This window comes from Ailuropoda melanoleuca, chromosome 3 (genome assembly GCF_002007445.2).
Source record: "Ailuropoda melanoleuca isolate Jingjing chromosome 3, ASM200744v2, whole genome shotgun sequence".
NCBI classification, from domain to species: domain Eukaryota; kingdom Metazoa; phylum Chordata; class Mammalia; order Carnivora; family Ursidae; genus Ailuropoda; species Ailuropoda melanoleuca.
This window is the reverse complement of record NC_048220.1, coordinates 67647098-67665675: the sequence shown is the minus strand read 5'-3', so window position 1 is coordinate 67665675 and position 18578 is coordinate 67647098. Positions and strand designations below refer to the sequence as shown.

General features: G+C 41.5%; 1 protein-coding gene and 1 pseudogene across 15 annotated transcripts in view; both read left to right on the top strand.

Moving 5' to 3' along the window:
* The window catches only part of MCTP1 (multiple C2 and transmembrane domain containing 1), a 508366-nt gene that overhangs the window by 10235 nt on the left and 479553 nt on the right, over window positions 1-18578 (top strand). The window lies entirely within an intron of this gene.
* Window positions 8865-9646, top strand: LOC105239483 (annotated as a pseudogene).

Below are 18578 nucleotides of genomic sequence, written 5' to 3'. Positions count from 1 at the left end.
TTATTTATTTATTTGAGAGAGAGAGACAGACAGTCCGCAAGAAAGGGAACCCAAGCAGGGGAGTGGGAGAGGAAGAAGCAGGCTCCCAGCGGAGAAGTCCGATGAGGGCTCCTTTCCAGAACGCTGTGATCACGCCCTAATCTGAATACAGGCACTTAATGACTGTGCCACTCAGGCGCCCTGGGTTGTGGGCTTCTTGATTTTTCAGCCTGCCTCCTGGGGGAGGGGCCTGCCACGCCGATACTCAGGAAACCCCTCAGGAAACCCCGTTTGGGTAGAGTCTCCGTGTCCCCTGCGAGGGGGGATGGGGATGGGCACCCTGTGAGCCGGTATTTCCAGGCTTTTGTTCTCTGGCGGCTTTCCCTGGCATTTTGCTGTGCCTCTTCTGAGAGTCAGAGCAGCAGTGGCCGTATCCTAGCCTCTGTCTCCGAGCTGAGAGATTGTAGTTCGCTCTCCACTGATGTTCTGGCCACTTTAACTCTGTTTCAGTTGGTGCTGCTAAAAACCCTGCAGCGACCCGGGATGTGCTCCCCACAGCCCGTGTGCCAGCCCTCACTTCCAGGGCCAGTAAGTCTCTGTCCTTTGTGCTTCTAACACTGCCTGCTGCCCCCGGTTCCCACGTGCGCTCCCGAGCTCCCTGTTTCAGTATGGTTCGCCTGTGCTCTGGAGTGCCAGTTTTCAGTCTGGTCACACTTGCACTCCTGAGCTCTCGGTTTCACTCTAGTTCGAGTGTGCGGTCGGGAGCTCCTGTTTTCAGTTTGGACACGGGCGTTCCCAGGCTCACTGTCTCAGTCTGCTCTCTTGCGGGTGCTGGTCTGAGAGTCCAGCCCGCTCCCCAGCACAAGGGGCTATTGCTTCCCGGCGCCTGAGCGCAGAGGCTCCCTCCCCCTTCCCTTTTTCTTTCTATATCTGTGCTCGGATTCACAGCTCCCTACTTCTTACCTCAATACTCAGCACTGGAGATGTTCATTTGTAGAGATCCAGATGTATCTTCCTGCGTCTCAGGCTGATTCTGTGGGTGTTCAGAATGGTCTGGTAGATCTCCAGCTCGACTCGGACCAGCTGAGAAGGGGTCGCCTACTCCTCCTCCATCTTTTCTCCTCCTTGCAGAAAGTGGTTGCCTTTCTGTTCATAGAGTTTCTGCTACTCTTTTCTTCATTCTCCAGTTGCATTCATAGGTATTCGGAATGGTTTGGTAGGTCTCTCCCTGAATTCCTGGGACCAGATGAACTTTAGGTCTCCTGCTCCTCTGCCATCTTGGAACCAAAACATGTTTGTTAAACAAAATCAGGTAAAACAAGAAAATCTCCCACATGACTCTGTTTCGTAGATTCTTATGGACCTGATGTCAGAGTGGCTAAATATTGAAGAAATAGTTAAAATGGAAAGTTTTAGAATCCATGGGCTCCAATGGACATTTTCATTCTTGAGGTGTTTTGTGTTTCAAACATATTAAAGTTTGTTTTCTTAGATGAAAGATTGATCTGTGCATGGCAAATGATCAATTTCTGAAAATTGCAAATAGGTATCTTCTCAAAATAGAAACCATATTCTATCTAGACCCTTAAGCCATATTCGACTCCTGTTTTTTTAATGAAGTGTAAAATAGCTTTTTGTAACAGAAAAAATCAGCATTTCTATAGTCGCTTTTAAATAGTGTTTTTACCACACCAAGTTAGAAGTCTGAGTGGTTCCCTAAAGTATCTTTTGAGATTGGAATAGATTTTGGATAGAAGCTCTCTGTCACTACAGAGCTGTTGCCAAGCCTCATGCTCTCTAGAGGTGGGAAACCCTGATTCAGCATGGCCCCCGCTGTCTTCTGGCTGAGAGCAGGCGTGGACTGCACCTTCCCCTTCTCCTCTTTGCTCCCCTCTGCTTTTAAAGAGAAGCCAGAGCTGAGGAACAGGGCTGGAGTCCAGCTGTGATGTGACTGGCTTTGCATACATGCTAATTCAACTCTGTAGTTTCAAGTAAAAAAACCATTTACTTAACCATTTTGGTTGTCACCTCTCAATCCTTTCCTGGCCGTTTGGCCCTCTAGGCAGCATTCATTTACTCTAGACCCAGCTGGTGCTTTTTTGACTCTCCAACCTGCTCTCTGGGGATCAGCTGAGTGAGACCGGAACCAGGTGGAGATGGAGGGAAGCCTGCATTTTCCAGTTTCCCAGGCCCCATGCCCTCTGCCTCTTTTCAAGGAAGACGGAGATTTGTTAAGTGATCTTATATTTATTCCTTTCTGCCTGACATTTTTACTTTCTCTGACTTGAACTTTTTTTCTCCCTGGGTATATGCCAGAACAGGAGGAAGAACTATATGGAACTTACTAGGAGGGGATTTTTGTGTATTTTGGATTATCAACAATGGTTAGGCTGTTTACTTCTCACAGGACTCTCCGGGTGGGGGTATTATGTAGGCCTTGGCTCTTCATTCATTCTCTGCCTTGCTGCTCCCTGGCTTTCTGCTATTTTACTTCTCTTTCTTTCTGGGAACATGGGCAGGGAAAATAAAAAAGGAAAGTCAGGCACTTTTATTTATTAGAAGCTTTTATAATTTTTTTATAGTGAAGTTTAAATAGCTCCTATGATGTTTTGACATTTTATATTGCTTGACATATGCTGTACACACACACACACACACACACACACAGTGTTATGTCTTCTCAAGGTATGTTGTATAAACATACCTATTCTTTCACACACATACTGTTTGCTCCTGGAGTCAAAGATGACCACAACTCCAATATTCTTCTATTTTATTTTTTTTATTTTATTTATTTTATTTTATTTATTTTATTTTTTATTTATTTTATTTTATTTATTATTTTATTTTATATTTTATTTTATTTTATTTTATATTTATTTTATTTATTTTTTTTATTTTATTTTATTTTATTTTATGTAGGCTGCATGTCCAACATGGGGCTTGAACCGACGACCCTGACATTAAAGTCTCGTGCTCTACTGACAGAGCCAGCCAAGCACACCAAAATTCTTCCACTTCTAAATTAAATGTAATAGTATTTCAATGATAGCATTGTCTTTACAACCGTCTTAAGTCTATGTAGTCTGAGTAGTTGTATAATAACCAGCTCAAGCAAAGAGAGAGAAGAAAAAACCAATCAGCAGACAGTTTTTGTGGCTTACTATGGGTGTGTTCTACAAAGGGAATGAGTAATCTTACTTTGAATTTGAACTAATGTATAAGGAATGTCTTTTCTTCAGCAGAATGATTGTTCTTTCCTAAGTATCTACCTTATTTACAGCCACCTTTGGAAAGAATTATTCCCTTAATCTTTTGTAACCTAGACATCACAATAACCAATATCTGTCATTAGTATTTTCAAGCCTGGCCTGGCTTTACCCTCACAAATAGATACTTACAGTTGAAAGTAGGGAGGTGTTTTGGTGAGCTTCTTTATTGATACAGTTCGTGTTTTAATTCGAGCAAAAGAGATACCTTTAGGATTGGAAAGATGTGTTCTCATCTGAGGATACTCCTGATACTCATGGGGAAACTCGTTTTGTGAAATCATCCCAAAAGATGAGTCAGAGAATAATTGAGTTAGGCCTTTGCTTTTTGTTGGCTTCTTAAAAAATGTTCTGTTTTCTGTTAATATTGCTACCGATCCTCACTGACTGTTTTTGGAAATATGTTCTTATACCATTTTGTCACTTTATTCATCCTCTTAATTATATCGGATAGCATCCTGAATGGGGTATTTATTTGTGTCCATTGCATATTTTAAAATCTATTTTTTTCTTTTAGGCATATAAATCCAATGTGAGTTTTCAGTAGCTACACAAATTTTGTTTGTATTTGGTGCTAGAAATTGGTCGTGCAAACTAGTTTTACTTAAGTGCCCATTAACTTCTTCCTAGTGGTAAGGCTTGGCTTTACGACCCTGCATTTGAATTAACTTTTGTAAAATCGCAGCACACGGTCCATCTTCTGAAGTTAGGTCACATGAGGTAGGACATGCTGAGTGTGGTCCGCCCCCCAACCCGGGCTGGGCTGTCTTTGTAATTGTAGCCTCTCACCTCTGACCTGTGGCCCACGAACCGCGGGGCCTCTCACCCTGGTGCCATTTTAAAATGACACTTTATACCTACTATTAAAAATTACTAAACCTACAGAGTATTTGTTATGTATTGATACTAGTCTAGGTGCTTTATATGTATTAGCTCATTTATCTACTACAATACTGTCTGAAGTAGGTTTTTACCTTTTGCATTTTCTGGATGAGGAAACTGAGTTATAGGAGTTTAAGGGACTGCTCCAGAGTCACACATCAGCATAATTTGGAAGCTACAAGGCAAGGCTCTCTGAAGGAGGTTGTGCTGAGGAGCCTGGCCTAGGGATATGGAACTCCAGGGGGAAGTTTGAATGAAGTTTTAAAGCCTTGTCTTTTCCCCCATCTCAGTAGTAACATTACAGCTCTTCTGCCGTTTCCTTCCCGTCTTTCTTATCAGAAGGTTATCTCGTAATAAGTAATTATAATAAAGACAGACCTAATGTAACAGAAGATTTTGGTGTCAGGTATAATCCTAGCTCTCCCACTTACTTTCTCCCGGTGCTAAGTCCTCTTAGCGCTCTTAGACTGCTAGATAAAGATATTGCTAGCAACTTTGAATGTCAGTCTTGCTTTAAAAAAATTTCTTCCTCATCAGGTAACCCCGCTAGCTCATCACCACTATTTCTCTTATTGGTATTGTCATTAGGAATGCTTTATAAGTTATGAGACCCTTATATTTATGTATTATCTATATTTTATAGCCTTCTCTGTCTTCTCTCATCAAGGCTTTCTTGTTCTGTTTCTTATTCTTGTTCTATTAGGGAAAGAATATGAAATGAAATAGATTTATTTGCTAGGCATTCTTTATATGGTATCTCACATAGTCATTATAGATTATGTGCATTATTTCACTCAAAAGCTCACAACAGTTTTGACAGAGAGGTATTATTAGTGCATCTTATACCTGGGAAATGATTAGAGAGGCTAACTTGTATACAGTCCAGGTTCTGTCCATAGCTAGTAAGCAGCAGAGCTTGGGTAACAGACATCTGATTTCTGCCAGGGCCGTAGCTTCTGGAAACCCCCAGTTCCACTGGTTAGCAAGGCCACATCGGTGCACCAGTACCGGGTACATGACTGGTACCTAACCACTGATTCATGGTTGATTCTGGCATTACTTTAACACCAGTCTTAGAAAAGGGTCTGAGTCTCAACTTTGTTTTGGAGAGACAACTGGAAGAATGTGCCATTCTTGGTTAGAGGAAAGTATCCAGAAAGATGAGTAAGTGTGAATGGGTTAGTGTGTTTTTTTGCATGCTCAGTTCTGAGAGCTCATAAGTGAATATTTTTCAGATCATTCTTGTTGTGAATTCTGTGCATGTATCTGGACTTCCAATCATGTTGTTAAATGCCCATGAAAAATGAAGCTATGTGTTCTATACCTAGTTAGTCTAGGTGTTAGGATCTCTGGACAGGAAAACAGCTTGTTTTCTTAGCAACTAGTTGCTGGTGACTATGCCTGGTTGGAGTATATTCCTTTAACAAGGAAAAGGCAAGATATAATATCTTGTGAATTTAGTATGACTTCTAATGTTTCTTGATAATAATAATAATGGCACTAAAATCTTAGTCATGAGAGCTCCACAGGCATTACTTCTTCTAGCCTTTGAGACAACTCTAAAAGAGGCTAGAACTCTTAGCCTCATTTTACAGATGATTCCGTGGAGGCTCAGAAAGGGTGAGGAAATGGCTCAGGTCACATAGCTGGTAAGTGGTGGAGCTGAGATTTTTGTGCATGAGTAAGTGGCTAGCTCCAAAACTCATGAGTCTTGCTGCCATGGTTCATGGCTCTCTTCCACACTGAAGCTGCTACATCTGCTCACGAGCGCTGGCTCTTCTAGATGTCGTGGAATGGTGAAAAGATTTGGTTAAATGTTCTGTATAATGAACCAGCCCCAGATGTATATATGTAGCTGGGACATTTCCTTCTGCTACAGTACCAACAATTTTGGTAATCTGTCTCTCTTTTTTTCTCTCTCTTCCTCACATATTTATGAAATATCAACCCTATGGTAGACATGGTATCTTGTTAATACCTTGATAAAGAAGACATACCAATTCCTGTTCTCTGGAAGTTTATGATCTAGTAGGAGAATTTTCCATTACAGTTTTCTAAAATACATAGATCGTGCTCCATTATAATCATAATAATGGATTCAGAGGAGTACAGAGAACTATAGGCATCAATTTTAAGTGGTCTCAACCTAAGCTTGCAGGAAGGAGGGGGACAGGGACTGCTTCCCTGAAGAAGTGACATTTAGGATGAGAAGCAAAGAATGAACAGGAGTTGGCCAGATTTGGGGGAGCAGAAGGAAGCAAGGGATGTGGCAGATAGTTCTGGGCACAGGACAGTGCAGTGGAAGGCACTTAGAGAAAATTTGCCTGGGCAGCTGGAATTCAGTAAAAAGAAAGTATGGGGATCAGTCTGGAATGGTTGGAGCTCTTGAAAGCTCAGATGCTCATCTATGAAGAGGAGAACCGTCTTCAGGAAGTTCATGGCTTTGGTCTGAGAATAGCTGTTCTTTGTTGCTACCCGTGGGGCCACATTGTGCTCACAGACCTGGTTTGTAAAGAGGTAGAAATGTTGATTGGGGCTACTTCCCTCTCCTAAGGTGTTGTATTTTTAAAATGTTTGTAAGAAATAGAAATACCTAGTAGATGAAAATATCTTTCCCCCTGGAAAAACAAGCCATTTCATTCTTCCTATTGCCTTTTTATTGCGCACTATTGGAAGGTAAATGAAGGCAGGAAATGCAATCTAATCTCCCCTTGTCAGTACTCAGGGGAGAGATTCTAAGAGACAGCACATTTCCGAGCCTAAGTAGAGATGAAAATGAGATAAAGCCCGGTGATTTAGATATCACAGCAGTAAATTATGGAAGACACATATTTTGTGAGCTTCCAATTTCTTTCCTGAATTTAGGATGGGGAAAAAAATGAAGAACCTTGGGAAGGGATTCTGTAAGGAGGCGTACATTTAAATCTATTTTGTTAGCGTAATCATGGGTAATTAGGAAGACTGCTTGATGAACAGATCTAAAGCATGGTAAGGGAGATTTAAGCTTTATATTTTCCTATATGTTTTCTTAGATATAAAACCTAAGTTTTAGATTTTCATGTACAACCAATATTCACGTTTGTGAAACAGATTGGCAGTAGTGCCTAAACAACAAGGAAAGCTTAAAGGGTATAAAACCTCACCGTGATGTTTGTTGTGCCATGTTACAGTAGGGAAAAAAAGGAAATACAGAAACTTCTCATTGAGACTCGAGTCCATCAGACAAACCTGAGGTAGTAGTATTAGCAGCCTGTTTGCTACTTTATGAAAGCCTCGGGTACGGATTCTAGCATGTCCAGCAAATGAGGGCTCAGAAATTATACCAAGACCTGCCCAAGTCAGGCCTGCCAATCAAGCTTTGACCTCCCCAGCCAACCACGGTGATGACCTGCATTCTCTTCATAAAGAAATACAAATGTACGCAAATCCGTTATTGTTGATGCACCTTCAAGCGAGGAAGTCTATGACTTCCAACCCATGAACTCCAAAAACCTCAGTTAGTGCCCTGGGGTTAAAAGGAAGACTCAGTGATAGCTCTCATGAAGTAAGATGGCCCCATCAGCACTGCAAAAAAGTCAAAACCTGAGTCTTTGAATTTTCATCCATGACCTTTTATATTTATTTATCCCAGAAACTTGCAGGGGACATGGATTGGTTCTTAGAAGGAAAGAACTATAGACTGGCTTCTTAAAAAGATGAGCACATGTGCCCAGAAATAAAAAGCCAGTTGTGGCCTGCAGCATTTACTGAGACCAGTATAAAATTGGAGCCCTAATTTGGTCACAACTGGAGTTTATTGTTAATATTGGGTTCTGTTTCCTGGAAGTTGATTTCTGTTCCCTTTTATAGAGTCTTCTTTAGGACTGAACCACTGAAAAGCAAGATTTCTTTACTAGAGGATGTAGTATGGAATCCTCTTAGTTATCCTTCTCAGGGGTCAATGTTTGCTGCCTGTGAGCTATACTCACATGTCTCTCTTCTAGCTTCTGTGGACCCATGCCCTCCAGAGATTTGTCCTCTTAGTTGGGTAAATAGTAATATACACAAAAGTGAAATGTCACTACCCGGTAGTGTAGACCCCCCACTGTTAACTAAATAAAACCGTGGGGATTCCTCTTCATAGGAGGTACAGAGGCTCAGTTACCTCATGGTAACTGCTGTTGGTCTGGTTAGCACCAGTACCGTGTGAATAGACTTTTGTCCCCTCAGCTGTCCCTACTCATTTTCTCTCAGTGATCCCATGGCCATGTGTTAGAAATAAATGTGCTAGAAAAGGTAAAAGCCCATACCCTGAAGACATTTTGAAGAGAGAGCTTTGTTTAAGTTAGAAGGCAGTTCTCAAACCTAAGAGGTGGTTAATTCAGAGGGACGTGGATCTGTGCTGTGTGCTCTGGGCCTTGACAAATGCAATCACCCTTAACTCCCTCTAAAAGAAACCAGCTATTGACCTAACCTGGAGCTTCCTGCCGGAAAGCCTGATTCTCTGCTTGGGGCAGCAGCTGATGAGAAGGAGGGCGGGTGGAGCTGGGTGGGAGGGAGTGTGAGTGCCTGCTGCAGAACTGATGCCTGGTGTGCCAGGAGCCAGGAGATGCACCTGCTACTGGGGCTGGGCCTGCGGGTTCTGCCAGGAGGGCCAGGCTCAGGAGCACACACTGGTTCCCATCATAATAATGAGAACATCTGGGGAGAAGTGGGCAGGAATGCAGATATCTAATGAGATGAATGGAGCGCAGACACAGAGATGTCTTATTCAGGACTCTTTCCTTGTAAGCGACAGAAGCTCAACTCTTCGTGGCTGTGGCTTCAACAGAGAGTATATTGGCTCGCTCCTCACAAGACCCAGAGCAGGTTGGATGCAGAGCTTCAAACAATGCCATCAGCTCTCTCTCTGTCTCTGCCCCTCCCCTCGGAGGGGAGCAATTGTTTGGCTCTGGGCAGCTTCCCTCTCAGGTGGTTTCCTCCAGCAGCCCTTGGCACACAGTTCTTTGGAGTGAGTCTCATTGGAATGATTGGGCTCTTACTCTACTCCTTGTGGCCAGGGGATGAGGTGCTTGGCCAGGTCATGGGTGTACCTTGGAGTCCCAGAGTGAGGGGAATCCAACCTAAACCATGGGGACTGTAAGTGGGAGAGAGCATGTCCTTAGAGGCAAACCAGATTGCTGTGGGCATTTTCTGAAGTAGCATGTGGACTTCGTCAGCTTCCACCATGGCATGTGGTGGGCCAGAGCCTGAAAGCGCAGAGGTGATGGTGCAGCCCATCCACCTCGTCTTCAGATACTTGCGAAATAGATCTCAGATTCCGGTGTAACTTCATGAACAAGTGGACATGCAGATAGAGGGCTGTGTCATTGGTTTTGGTGAGTGCACAAACTTTGTATTAGTTAATGCAGAGGGGATTCATTCTAAAACAAAGTCAAGAAAACAACTGGGTCAGATCATGCTGAAAGGAGATAATATTACCCTGCTCCAAAGTGTTTCTGACTAGAAGTGATCAGCGAAGTGAGAAATTCTTGAGAAGGCCGTGTAGTTTGTTTTTTTGGATGTCCTTTGTTGGGAGTGTAGTTCTAAAACATTTGTTCACATTGTTTTGACTACCTTCATTTTATTAACTAGATGACAATAAATGCTGTGGGATTGTTTTTACTAAAAAAATATTGCTGCGGGGCGCCTGGGTGGCTCAGTTGTTAAGTGTCTGCCTTTGGCTCAGGTCATGATCCCAGGGTCCTAGGATCAAGTCCCATAATGGACTCCCTGCTTAGCGGGGAGTCTGCTTCTCCCTCTACCCCTCCTCCCTGCTTGTGCTCCCTCTCTCTCTTGTTCTTGCTCTTAAATAAATATATAAAAATTAAAAAAAATATTGCTGAGGGCAAGCAAAAATTTCCCATGTGCACTTGGGGTTTTGTCAATAATCAGCAGTTGGGAAGATGAATGATTGAGCACCTAGAACTTTGATCTGTGAGCTGCTGGATCTAGCTACTGGCTGGGGGCACAGGGCTCACAGCAGCCCTGTGTTCTTAATGTAAAATGAACATAGTGTATAGAATAAAAAAGCATGTCAGATTCCTTTTTTAATGCCTTTCTATACTATTGTAAAGCCATAGTAAGAGATGAGTAGTTTTATTTATTTATTTATTTATTTATTTAAAAAAAGATTATTTATTTATTTATTTGACAGAGATAGACAGCTAGCGAGAGAGGGAACACAAGCAGGGGGAGTGGGAGAGGAAGAAGCAGGCTCCCAGCAGAGGAGCCCGATGTGGGACTCGATCCCTGAACGCTGGGATCACGCCTTGAGCCGAAGGCAGACGCCTAACAACTGCGCTACCCAGGCGTCCCTGAGATCAGTAGTTTTAAAGTCAGCTTTGGTACAAATGATAAAACTTGAGTTAAGTTAAATGCTGTCTCATTAATCGAGGCCTAGAATGTTGGAACCTATAAGTCATACTTTTCACAGGTAGGTACTGAGGAAGTTAAGATACTATCTGGGGATAAATACACTGAGGAAGTTAAGATACTATCTTCTCCTATCACAGGGTCTAGTATATGAGCAGGTCCTGATTCACACCCCGCATAGAAGCAGTTCCATTTATACACATATGCTTTAGTAGTATTCATCCATTGCTGCCTCAGTTTCTCTGCTGTCCCAACTGTCACACTCTGGAAAAAAATTGCCTCTAGAGGATCTCCAGTTTCAGTAGAAAGAAAGAGAAGGAATTACGCAAAGGAAGAATGGCCAAGGTGAGCTGCCTACCCCCGGGGTGGGGATCCTACTGGTTGACTTTGCCATGGGGGAGAGAGGACTGGGCAGACTGCATTCAGAACTCACTAAGGTGCTGGCCTCTCCAAATCCCACATTTCTCTACTGTAAAGCTGGGGGAATAACAGACCTACCCGATGGCGTCCTTTAGAGGGTCTAGTGAAGCAGCGAGAGTTCCTGGCAAATGGTAAACTCTCAATACATATTCATTGCCTCCCCCCCCACCCCCCCGCCTTGTCACTGTTAATGGGGTGTTATTCTTCGCATTTGGCTTAATAAGTATTTTCTTTAAAAGTTACTCCTTTGTCTTCTGGAGCCTTAAGGACTGATCATTCCTACTTTAGCATGAATTAATTCAGATAGATTCTTTCCTCCTCATTCCTGGATAGAAAACTATACATTTTGATTGGGGTGGGTGGAGTTTGTGGGAGGAGAATGAATTAGCTCTATCTGTAGAATTTGGGGCAATGACCTGGGCCTGAGGGGCTGCTGCAGGACTGAGTAGTTGACGGACATGCGAAGAGGCTGGGAAAGAGTAGAGCTTTGAGTGGAGGTGTGCGAGAAGGGAGAATGCTATCTGAAGACTTTCTCTGATCCAGAGCTTTGCTGCAGAATGACTGGATCTGGTAAAGGAGTGAGGAACCTACCATGTTCTCTTGTCCCTCATAATCTCTTGCCCCCAGAATGTGGGCTGGAGCTGTTAGGACTGTATTAGGAGGTCTCATCTGGAAACCAGCCCCATTTGTGACATTGCTTCCTAGGGCCAATGAAGTCAGTAAACAGCTTTCTGGAACCTCACCAGTTCAGGAAACCAGGGGCTGCCTGCACTTTATAGATAATAGTTTTGTAATGATTGGCCTTCCTACACTTGGAAATTTTTCTTCCCCACAGCCCGAGTGTCTCCAAAGGGGTCACTTTTAGTTACTTTGCTTAGTATATGCCTTGCACATAATAGATACCCCACAAATGTGAGATCAAATTGAATAATTAGTAAATAATTTTTCTATTAGTTGAAGAAAAACTTTTTAAAAGTATTAGAATAATTAGGGACAGATGATATGGTGTGACGTAAGTGAACTTTATCTTTTAGTTTTCTGATATTTATTGAATAGCTTTGGTCATTTATTAAAAGAATAGCTCAAGGAGCTGTTTAGCTGCAAGTTTTTAAAAAGCACTTAACACATGTTTATCAATTTCTTAGTATTTATGCAACAGTGAACTTTTTCAAATAAAACATTGCATGAGTCCAAAGTTCTGTTTTTAAAGAAAGGATTTAAATTGTCAGACCCAGAACAATTACATAAAGTCTGGAAAAAACAAACAGGTGAACCCAACATAAGAAAGTTAAATGCAAACTTTTGTTCACGAAGTCGTAAATTTTTGAGTTAGGCTACCTCTTATTCTCCTGAGAATATCCCACAGTGCTGCAACTACTACAGGGATTTTATTTTTCAAGGTTAAACAGACAGAAATAATCAATTTCTCAAGTACAGATTTAGAATGTGATTCCTACTCTTTCTCTTCTCGTAGCTCTCCACATAGTCCTCCCTCGGGTTTTTTTGCCAAGAACTGATTTAGACATCTTCATCTCCTTGTTGGTCCTTTTATATTATTTATATTTTTATTTTTATGTGTCATTTCCTTTCACTTCCTAAAAGTGGGGGTAATGCCTAAGAATAGTGGTGCTTTTGGTATCCTCTGAAGATATTTCCAGAGTGCCTACCCAGGCACTGTGCTAGGAGTGGTATGTAGGAGTGCCCGCCCTCCTTCACCGTTTCACAACTGAAATGAACGACAAGCTCTCAGAAGTCTCCTTGATTAAAAAAAGTGTCCAAGGATTGTAGACTTCATTTTCAAGAGTTTGATCCTTTTAAGGCCTACTGGCAAGAGTAAATGAGCAAGCAAAGACTTAGTGAGAACAGGACCATTGTGGAAACCGGTGCTCCAGCTACATCCCCTCCTCTGGTGATGTGCCCTTCCTCCCAGCTCTGGGGCCGTAGGCTGTGATGGCTTCACAGCTGTGTCCCTCACTGGGTATTGCCCTCGACCACGGGAAACTGCCTCTCCCAAGGTTGGCCCCCTCCAGGGGGGTGCTCAAGCCAATGACTGCTTGATGAGGGGTTATAACAGCCCAACCGTCTCACCTCCATTTGGGGCACCTCTGCCGTCCAGGCTACAGTGCTCCCTGTGGGATATATTTCGACTCCGTTGAAATCACACTGTGGGTCACCTCCTCCCTCCCACTCCTGCCGCCCTCACATCTTTACAGGTGGATCTGCGGGGCACCACCCTTACCCCAAAAAACCATCTGCATGAAGTTCTTCATCACAGAGAACATTTCTAAGAAACTCAATCTAACAGACAACATTGTTGAATTTCTCGAAGTGATCTCTAAGTTTTGGGAAGAAACAATTAGATGTCATGGAAACAATGGTAATGGTTTTGAAGAGTTTGGTGATGCATGGACATTTTGAAGACAATCAAGGGAAGTTTTGCTGGTGTGGTTACACCCAGGCTTAAAATAACATTTACGGGAGGATGAAGAAACACAGAAGTGCCAGAGGGGATAGGCGTTAGGTGGCACCAGAGGGCAGCGAAGTTATTAGGAGGTAGAAAAATACTATAAGAAATTATTTATTATAGATATATAATATATTATAGGTATATATTATAGATTTATAATATATATATATTAAATAAGTATTCTTAAAAATATCACCAAATGCTAACGTGGGAGGAATGTTTTTTAGCTATAGAATCACACTGTGGCCTGGAGATTCAGAGGTTGCAAAAAATTAATTGAAAAGCGCCTACCACTTACTATTCATATACCATCTCACCACAAAGATCAGGAAATGATCTTTAGCTGTCAAATTAAGAATTCTGTGAATTAGGTGTTCTTTTATTATTTATAAAATAATAAGGTCTTAAGGTGATTAGATGGTTTTCCTAATAGTACATTTGCCTGGAGGATAGCAGCTATTCAAGTGTTTATTGAATGAATGCAAGACAGTGGATAAGGCTGGGAGTTGAATGCAAATTCTGGATTTCTTTTTACTGTTTAGAGGAATGGAACTTACTTCAGAAAAGTTGCACAATCTAATGGGACTTCCAATACTTTTGGTTATTATTGCAATTAGGTAAATATATCATTTTGACTTTTTAAAAACATAGAATGAACTTCTAGCAATCTATTCCTAGGACATAATCAAAGGTCTGAACCAATCTCCATGCAGATATTTGTTCATTCCTCTGCTATCTTAAACAAGGAAAAATTGGAAATGGCTCAAGTATTCAACAATAGGGAAATGCTTAAAGAATTTAATAAACTCTGTAGGTTATTATGTGGTAATTTAAAATATTTTCAAAACATTTATCAGTGTGCATATTAAACGAACTTTATTTTTAGAATAATTTTGTAATTACAGAAAAATTAAGATGGTACAGCAAATTTCCATATATTCAGCAGTTTCCCCTATTATTAACATTCAACATTACTATAGTACTTTTGTTACAGTTAATGAACTGACATTATTATTAACTTACAGTCCATACTTCATTCAGATCTCCTTAGATCTTGCCTAATGTCATTTGTCTGTTCTGGGATCCCATCCAGGATACCAATTATATTTTGGCATGTTTCCTTAAGCTCCTATTGACTATTACAGTTTTTCAGACATTCCTTATTTTTAAAAAATTTTTTTTAAAGATTTCATTTATTAATTTGACAGAAACAGCCAGCGAGAGAGGGAACATAAGCGGGGGGAGTGGGAGAGGAAGAAGCAGGCTCCCAGCGGAGGAGCCCAATGTGGGGCTCTATCCCAGAATGCCGGGATCACACCCTGAGCCAAAGGCAGATGCTTAACGACTGCGCCACCCAGGTGCCCCAGACATTCCTTATTTTTGAAGACCTTGATAGGCTTGAGGAGTATGGTCAGATATTTTGTAGAATAGTTCTCAATTGGGATTTGTCTGATGTTTTTCTCATTATTAGACTGGGGTTATGGGTTTTGGTAGAAAGACCACAGAGGTAGAGTGGCATTCTCATCAGATCTTATCGAGGGTGCATACTCTCCACCTGACTTGTTACGGTCAATGTGAACTGTGATCACTTGCCGGAGGTAGTGTTTGGCAGGCTTCTGTAAAGTCATTCCCCTCCGCCTTCCCATACCGTATTCCTTGGAAGGAAGTCATTATGCACAGCTTATACTTACAGAGTGGGAAGTTATGTTCCCCTTCTGTGAGGGTGGAGTATTGACATAAATTGTTTGAAATTCAGCAGAAGTGATTTATCTAGTCTCCCCATTATTTATTTATTCAGTCATTGATTTATAGCAGCACGGACTCATGGATTTCATTTTGCACTTTGTGTTATAACCCAACACTAATTTATTTGTTTTTTTGCTCAGATTGTTCCAGCTTTGGCTATTGAGAGCTCTTCCAGTTGGCCGCTGTGTCCCTTTGGCTTACTCCCATCTTTGTATGTGTGTTTATTTTCTTCAGTGTTTCCTTACTTTCTTATTATAAGATGCTCAAGGCTCATCCCTTATGTTTCCTGCCTTAGTCCTAGAAATAATCATTGCCCAAAGAATCCCTAGTTCCTTTTATTAGAGAATGGTATTAGAAACCAAGGTCTGGACACCAGGTGTGCTCATTGCTATTGGGAAGCATTTTTAGTGGCGTAAGACAATGTTTATTATAATCTGAAATTTTAAAAACACATAAAGTTAGATAAAGAGTGATATCACTTTTGTATATGTAAAAGCTATAAATAAAATTTCATAGAAAAGTAAAGAAAAATTACCAACATAGCAACAGTTCATTTATCAAAGGATTGTAAGATTTTTATATTTTTATACTTTTATTACCCCCTCCCCACCCCAGTTCTGGATCATGAATCATATATCTGGCAATTATAAAAAAGAAATAGCAGCTAGTGGTGTTTTTTTTTAACATAAAATTATTTTTCTTTTAAAGATTTTCTTCATTTGAGAGAGAGAGAGGCAGAGACAGAGAGAGAGAGAGCACAAACAAGGGGAGAGGCAGGGAGAGAAGCAGACTCCCGGCTGAGCTGGGAGCCAGATGGACATGGGTCTCAATCCCAGGACCTGGCGATCATAACCTGAGCTGAGGGCAGCCACTTAACCATCTGAGCCACCCAGGAGCCCCTAAAATTATTTTTTATTTTATTATTTTTATTTTTTATAAAGATTTTATTTACTTATTTGACAGAGATAGAGACAGCCAGCGAGAGAGGGAACACAAGCAGGGGGAGTGGGAGAGGAAGAAGCAGGCTCATAGCGGAGGAGCCTGACGTGGGGCTCGATCCCAGAACGCTGGGATCACGCCCTGAGCTGAAGGCAGACGCTTAACGACTGCGCCACCCAGGCGCCCCGCCCCTAAAATTATTTTTTAAAAATAAAATGAGGCACAGGGCACTTAGGTGGCTCAGTTGGTTAGGCACCCGCCTCTTGATTTCAGGTTAGGTCATGACCTCGGGGTTGTGAGATCGAGCCCCATGTCCTGCTCCACACTGAGCATGAACCCTGCTTAAGATTATCTCTCTCTCTCTCTGTGTCAAATAAATAGTAAAATGAGGCAGATCGTGTTGATGTTGCCCATCTCCTCAGACTGTACCTTACTGATCATTAAGCAACATTCTCAGGCTATATAACATGAATTGAACCAGAAAACTGTTATCAACATCTGTTCTGAGGAGAATTTGAAGACAGTCAACATAATGAGGGAAGTTTCCCAGTGACCACAGTGTGGTGAAATGTCCTTTCCAGTATTAAAATAATTCAAGAACATTATTCTTATGTCAGGGTTTCTTAAACTTCAGTAATTCATAGTTTCTGCTATACCTACCCACCGTCTATTCAATATATGTTTAATGGTTTTCTCTAAACCGATTTTTTTTAAACTTTAGGTATACTTAAAAAATTTTTTTTCACTGCCCAAGGTAAAAATCTCCTAGCATGAATAGAATGTGAACAGAAAACAAATTACATTGGGCCAAAACAATGTTTTTAAAGTTAAAAAAATAAAGTGAAGGGTGTGTTGATGTAAAGTCAGCATGTAAAAATATGGCCTAAAATTTCTTTATGGTTTTGGACCCTATTCCAGCACCTCATCTTGCTTTTTCTTACTCTCTCCAACTAGGGTACGCTCTTCTTAATTTAAAGCATTTTGTTGGTCACAACCCTCCCCGTTATGCTGTATCTTCCGCCTGGAATGTTTAGTTCATGTCCACTCGTTTGCCAGCTATCAGCTCATCCTCAAGGAAGCCATTCTCTGTCTTCCTGACTTGATCAAATCCCCAGTTACAGTTCTTTCCTTTATATACTCTGCTTTGTAGCATTGTTCCCAGTTGGGATGTTATCATAGTGAGATTATTTGAGTGCCCATCTTTTTAGTTTCCTCCATGAGGGTGTGGATCTGGACACACTGTTGTATTACAGGCATGTTGGACTGTGCCTGGCCTATAATAGGAACTCACTAAATACTGAAATGTGTGAATATATGAGTATAACACTCCCTCGGTGGTTGACATGATGACGTTGACATTAGGAATGATCCAAACATTCCTTGTGAGTGTAGTATTTTTCCTCTATACTTAATTTGGTTTTTTTTCCCAGGTCATGTTGAATTTGTCTAATATGAGTGATAGGGAACAAACACCAATTAGCTTTTTATGCCCCTGAGAAGGATTTTGAGGTTCAAGCCTTGTCTTCCTCCCTACTCATCTCAGACTCCTGCTGGCTGTTTGGCAGGTGGTACCCGTCTGGGTTCAGCAATGGGAGGAGGGTTGGAAGGGAGAAGCCAGAGTAGTTCTCCTATCACCTCTATGCCTCTTGGAGAGGCTCTGGCCAACGTAATATGTCTCCTATGCCTCCAGGCTCTGTATCCCCAACTCATTCCAGTGTGATACCTGCTTCATTGGGTGACCTCAACCACTGGGCCCCAGTCACCTCCTCCCTTTGTCCATCCTTCCTAAGAGTGACGGTAACTGTCTGCTTTTGCCAAACTCTGGGTTGCCTTGTGGTCCCCTGTTTGGCTTCTTGGCTTTTCCACCATCTGTGCAGCCAATTCCCCACATTACATAATCCTTTTGCTTCGAATACTCAGAGTGGTGTGTATTTTCATTATTGTACCCTAACAGAACTCTTCAGAAATCGGGCTAAAAAGAGAAGGAGGAAACAAACAAACCAGCCTGTACGCCTCTGTGATTGTAATAAAATGATTTCTTTAGTAAAATAAATGCATAAATAAATTCTTTTGAAACAGTCCTTCACTATCAAATCCCAGGAGTAGTATGCCCCACAGCCTAATATATAGACCAGTACGGGTGTGCTGGGAATGGTCTGCTGGCAGACAGGCCCTAGACCAGCCCAGATATTGTTGGGTGCACTGCAGGATAGTTTCCTAACACCCTGCTAGAAAAGAAACCCACTTTTATTTTCCTTCTTTTTTAAAATTTTATTTTATTTATTTTTAAAGTTTATTTATTAAAACTTAAATTTTTTTCTTATGTCCAGTTAGCCAGCATATTTTCCTTCTTTATTCCTTTATTCCTTCTTTCTCTTCTTTCCTTCCTTCCTCTCTTTCATCCTTTTTTTCTTGAGAAATAAATAAGAGTAAATCAAGGAACAAAGCAAAAGAAGAAAGGTGTAAGGCAACTCAAACTAGTG